Genomic DNA, 6,000 nt, shown 5'->3' on the forward strand with positions numbered 1-6,000 from the left:
ACCAATGTTACCAACTTACAATGCTGGACAACGGGTAGGGCCACCACAAAGCAAAAAGTCAGATGCCGATACTGCAGCCAATACTAAGCTTGCCAGAGAGAAAAACCTTCTTTGGGTCCTAGCACGCATGTCCCAACAAGAAGAACAGTCAGTCAGCAGCTGGACAGGCTTCAACATCCTGACTCGAGGAGAGATGACGGTCATCCCCGACAATATAGGCTATCTGCCTACCATCAATGCTCCAGCGACACAAATGTCTACTGTCAACGAGGTGCTTAACCAGTCACTGAGCATCATGCAGTGCTTAGGCCTGAGGAAGATTGTCTGTGTCTTTGACCAAGCCCTGTATGCGAAGGCTGTCGAGATCACATGGAAACACCATAACAAGTTCCATGATATCATCGTTAGGCTTGGGGTATTCCACACCATCTGCACACTGCTGGCAATAATAGGAAAGCGTTTCCAAGATGCTGGACTCAAAGACCTCTGCATTGAGTCTGGCATGATTGCAGAAGGCTCAATTGCTGGTGTTATGGATGGCCGCAAGTACAACAGGGCAGTGCGACTACACAAGCTCCTGTATGAGGCTCTCATGCGACTGACCTTGAATGGTTTCCTGTCCTGGTTGGAAGAAACTCACAGGAATGACATGGTTCACCTGAATGAGACACTGAAGACCATTGACAGCCTTGGGAAAGAAGTCTCACAACATGCTTTGAAGGAGGTCCTCGAGAACAGCTCTTGTACACGCATCATGGATCTATTTGAAGTCTACCGTGAGCTCCTTAGAGGTGGAAACGGCAGCCTCTCGAACTTCTGGATGTCCTATTTGGACATGGTTGAAATCTTTTTGGGGCTCATCCGAGCATCCAGAGAGGGAGACTGGATGCTACACTTGGCTAGCATTTGAGCAATGATCCCATGGTGCTTTGCTTATGACAGGATGAATTATGCACGCTACCTCCCCTACTACTACGCCCAGATGTCTGAGCTGCCCATCACACACCCAGATGTGTACACAGAATTCATGGAAGGAGGCTTCTCAGTCCAACTGGGCTCCACCAATCCCTTTGGCCGAATCCCTGTTGACCAAGCTATAGAAGAAACGGTGAACAAAGACACCCAAACAGCTGGAGGGACAAAGGGATTCAGCTTGAAGCCAGGAGCTGTGACCAAATATTATCTCACAGCTGAGTATAGAAGCATGTACCTCAGACAGCTGAGAGACCTGACAGGTCAAGGCAGGTGCAAATGGTCTCATCCAGATCTACAGAGTCCAAGGATCAAGAGAGATGAAGCAGATGTCCAGTCTCTCATGGACCTTATGGAGAATAACTGGCTCAATCCTATGTCCCCTGATGAGATTGGTTAGCCTCTCCACTGGCAACATGGCTCCACCTGATGTGACCATAGATCTCTTGAGAGCTCTTGAGAAAGGAGAAGAGGCCTACCAAGCATTCCAGCAAACAAGGTTAGATGCAGACCCACCACCTGTGAAATTCCACGACAAGATGACCAAGCAAAGTCTGAAAACATTCTCCAATGTCAGAACAAAACAAGCTCATGGAAAGAAAGCACAGGATGTGGTTCTGAAGGCAGATAGAAACCTTTTCAGTCACATGATCCTGGTGGCTGAAAGCAGGAAGGTGAATCTGAAGGATGTCCTTGCCTACCCATTGGGCCCACTACCATGGGCACTGGCAAATGCTGATGGGTCCTTACGAAAAACAAACAAGGCTGCACTTGCCAGAGAGCTTGAAAAGAATGTATCTCCTGCAGAAGACATCCCAATCCCATCTACTTCCATCATTGATTGGATGAGCCTGGTCCAAAAAATGAATGGCAACAACAAAACCTTTGCACAGGTGGCAGAGTCAGCCTTGACCCAGGTCCTCCATGAGGGAGCACAGAGTGGGAGGATTGATGTTGTTTTTGATGTCTATCACCAGACTTCGATCAAAGATGGTGAACGACTGAACCGGGGTGGAGACATCACTCTCCAGTACAAGAATCTTGCAGGGGGACACCACGTCCAGCAGTGGAGAAAATTTCTGTGCAGTTCCTCCAACAAGACCAGTCTCATCAAGTTTCTGGTGGAAGAGTGGAAACTCCCACGATACAGAGCTATGCTGCATGGCAAGGTGTTGTACATGACCTGTGAGGAAACCTGCTACAAGTTGACAGAAGATGGGTGTGAGGAAGCAGCAGAACTGCACTCCACACATGAAGAAGCTGACACCCGTCTGCTCCTGCATGCATTGCATGCAGCAAATGCGGGCTCAAAGTCAGTTATCATCACAGCTGAGGACACTGATGTCATGGTGCTTTGTCTTGGCTTCCAGAAGGACATCACCTGTCCCATCTACCAGAAGTGTGGGACTCAGAACCGCACACGGTTTGTCGACATCACCAAACCGGCAAGTTCACTTGGAGACAGCATCTGTGACAGCCTAATTGGCTTACATGCCTTCACAGGCTGCGACACTGTCAGTGCATTCGCTGGTCGAGGGAAGCTGAATGCCCTGAAGATAGTGAGAAAGCACACTTCCTGCCAAGAGACTTTTAGTCAACTGGGACAGACATGGAATGTGAGTGATGAGCTGTTCCAGAAAATTGAGCAGTTCACCTGTCGGATGTATGTTGCTAATAGCAGCACTGCTGAGGTGAACAAACTGCGTTACAAGCTCTTCTGCACCAAAAGGGGAGAGGTTGAGTCCAGCCAGCTGCCACCATGTAGAGACTGTCTCTTTATGCATGTTCAACGAGCCAACTATCAGGCAGCAATATGGAAGTGCTGTCTGCAGGCTAACCCTGTGGTGCTAAGCCCTACTGAGTATGGATGGACAGACGATGAAGGCAAGCTGGCCATTTACTGGATGCGCTCCCCACCTGCACCAGATGTGGTCTTGGACATGCTAACATGCAAGTGTGTGCATTCATGCAAAATGCCAAGCTGCATGTGCCTGTCAAATGGACTTCCATGCACAGACATGTGCAGGTTACAGACCTGCAGTAACCAAAAACAGCAGGATGGTCCAGAACTGGACTTTGAACTTGGGGAGTCAGATGATGAGAGAAACGAGCAGTTTGATGAATGACAGTGTGATGATTCTGATGGTATTACTGTGGTAGTAGTCTATTGATGCACAGGATGTTGATTGTGGACTTGGTTACCCAGAGCTTGATAACAATAATGTAACCATATTCACATATACCCATTACCCTACCCATTACCATTACATATACCCACTAATGATATGGGATTACATGTATCATTGACTAAGTATATGTAAATGTCAATGTTGTTTAAAATATTAAAATAGTTCATTACCTCACTATGGTATTCCTTTTTATCATGTATTTTGATTGTGTATTTAAACAAATGTATAGAGACCAGTTTGTGACCTAACTGGCTTTGGTCTAGTTCTCATTTAAGGCTCACAATCACCTCACACAATGAAATAGTATGGGTATATTATACATTTTCTGAATCTTTACAGTCCTGTGAGTATTCCAGTTTTTGTGTTTTGTGTCCCTGATATTCCTAGATGCCACAGGGCTAAAAGAAAGTATATAGTTTAGGCGAAAATTGCAGAAAGATGTGTGTTATTGACGGGTTGAAGAGCTCAAGTGACCTCTATATTTGTGAGAAATATCCACAACAGGGCTTGAATGAAAGCTAAGAAGGTCCCCTTTAAAATGATACCAAAGACAATATTATAGAACATTGAAAAATGTCCTGACCATGAGGCTAAACCAGGATATGCACCAGCGTCTAAAATGCAATTTAGTTTAGCGGGTGGTTAACTTCATGAGCTGATAACTGTGATACAGCTGCCACTCAGGAATGGTTATCATACCAAAATATCATCTACAGACATGGATCCTTTCAAAAATTATAAGTAAGTTTTGCCACCTTGAGTGTACCGAAATATCGTCTGGCCAATGGACTACCTCGCTGGAGTTCAGGTCAGCCGCACTCCAAGACCCCGTTTCCTGGAGGACTGTGGCGCGGTCCCCTGGTGCGCACCCGAGTTCGGAAAACAGCAATCACGTCAACAGAAGGAACCACCTAACGGCTCAAGCGGACAAAGCTCGAGTGTGAAAGCACCTTGAGAGAGGATAAACGATAATACTGAATTATTGCACAACGATAAGACACCCCATAATATGAACTGTCCATTGTGACCGCGAGGACCAAAACACTGTAGGCCTATCTTTGAAAAACGGTCCTCTCGTGCCGTCCCGTTATGTATGGAGTATATAACACACGTTAAAACCAAACTCGCTGATTTCTACTGATTATACTCCAAAGCACCATGTTATGCCGCAAATGCACAGCAAAGTAAAAGCCTAGTCAACTCTTACCCGGAAGATTAAAGCACAACTTCACGTGGACACCGCCGACGCTATCAATTTCACGATTGTTGGAAATCGCGTAACGGGCAATATCACGTCAATATAAATTAACATCGTCTGTACATCGGCTTCTATCTTGCAGCTTCATCACCAGTCCGTTTATTTGCATATAGCCGATACTTGCCTACTTACTGTGTGAATGAGCTCCCAGATACTATATCGGGCGTATGCAACGCGCGTCGAAGAGTGAAAGTGAAAATAACTAAAAACGAGTGCATGCTGGGAGAACCCGTCACAGCCGCTGTATGGAAGAACACAGATGAAGTTAAAATATAACCAACACCTATGCCCTAAAACAATGACCACAAATAGAAGCGAATAGACATTGATGATGAGTTGCACCATGGATTGTTAAGAGGGAAAAAAAGTGGGAGTATTTCTGTCTAACGTGCGATCACTGTGCGGCAAACTAGACAAACTTCATCTACTGGTGGGGAAGAATGGAGACTTTTCTTCATCTTGCGTTTCGTTCGCGGATATTACCGCAACGGTATGGGTTCGAATCCGGTTCGCAGGATGACGTCAGCGACATCACACTAGATGGAGTGCTGTTGTACTGTATATCAGCAGGGATGTGCACAAAAGCACGACCTTCACTGTTATATTCCTTTTATATTATAAAACTGATTACATATAACACTTGGATAAACAAGGTCATTTATCGAGTAATGGTAATTTGGGACAGTAAATCATGATTTTTGTCATTTATTTGGCTTTGCCATCAAAGTATAGACTTCTTGCGGGTCCGCGGTGGTGTAGTGGTCTAAGCATCGGCTTTGTGTCGATGTAGTTGCCCGATGTAGTTGATCCGACTATGACCGGACTCCACGAAGCGGCAATCGCTGTCTTCGGGAGGGGGGCGGAGTCGGCTTGTGTTCGTCACATGAATGCGTGTCTCCGTCTGTCGGAAAAAGCAGTGGTTCGACCTGGATTCGCCCTGTCACGTAAGTGTGGAGGCGACTCCTTCGAGACTGCTGGCCGGAAAGATGCAGTTGGCGAACTCATGCAGTACGAGGATGGGAGTTTGAACTAAAAATAAGAATCGATTGGCCGCTAAAATGGGAGAAAAAAGGGAAAAATCAGAAATAAATTCAAAAAATATATACATATAGAATTGTTGCACAATGTCAAGTTACAGCACATTTCACACACAGGGCAACACAATATGCTTTACATAAAATGACAATACAATTAAAACTCGATCATAAAAGTGCAAATACAGAAAATCGATATGCATATCAGCAGGTGTTAGGGCAGGATATACAAATATCAAAATATATACTGCTCAAAAAAATAAAGGGAACACCTAAAAACACAATATAGACCTCGATGAATGAAATATTTCAGCTGAAAATCTTTATTTATTAGACAGAGGAATGTGTTTAGAGCAAAATAACCTAAGAATGATCAATGGAAATCAAAATCATTAGCCCATTAAGGTCTGGATTCAGAATGATACTCAAAATCAAAGTGGAAAATGAGAACATAGGCTGATCCAACTTCTGTGGAAATTCTTCAAGACGATTCAAAATGAGGCTCAGCAGTGTGTGGGGCCTCCACGTGCCTGTATGCACTCCCTAC

General features: G+C 45.1%; 1 protein-coding gene across 1 annotated transcript in view; it reads right to left on the reverse strand.

The window, feature by feature from the left end:
* The window catches only part of LOC130130435 (endoplasmic reticulum aminopeptidase 1-like), a 60,860-nt gene extending 56,275 nt beyond the window's left edge, over window positions 1-4,585 (reverse strand). Inside the window, exon 1 of the mRNA XM_056300178.1 lies at window positions 4,552-4,585. The gene's annotated coding sequence lies outside the window, so the exon portion shown is untranslated. The remainder of the gene's footprint in view (window positions 1-4,551) is intronic.
* Window positions 4,586-6,000: the final 1,415 nt, after the last annotated feature.

This window comes from Lampris incognitus, chromosome 1, assembly GCF_029633865.1.
Source record: "Lampris incognitus isolate fLamInc1 chromosome 1, fLamInc1.hap2, whole genome shotgun sequence".
NCBI lineage: Eukaryota > Metazoa > Chordata > Actinopteri > Lampriformes > Lampridae > Lampris > Lampris incognitus.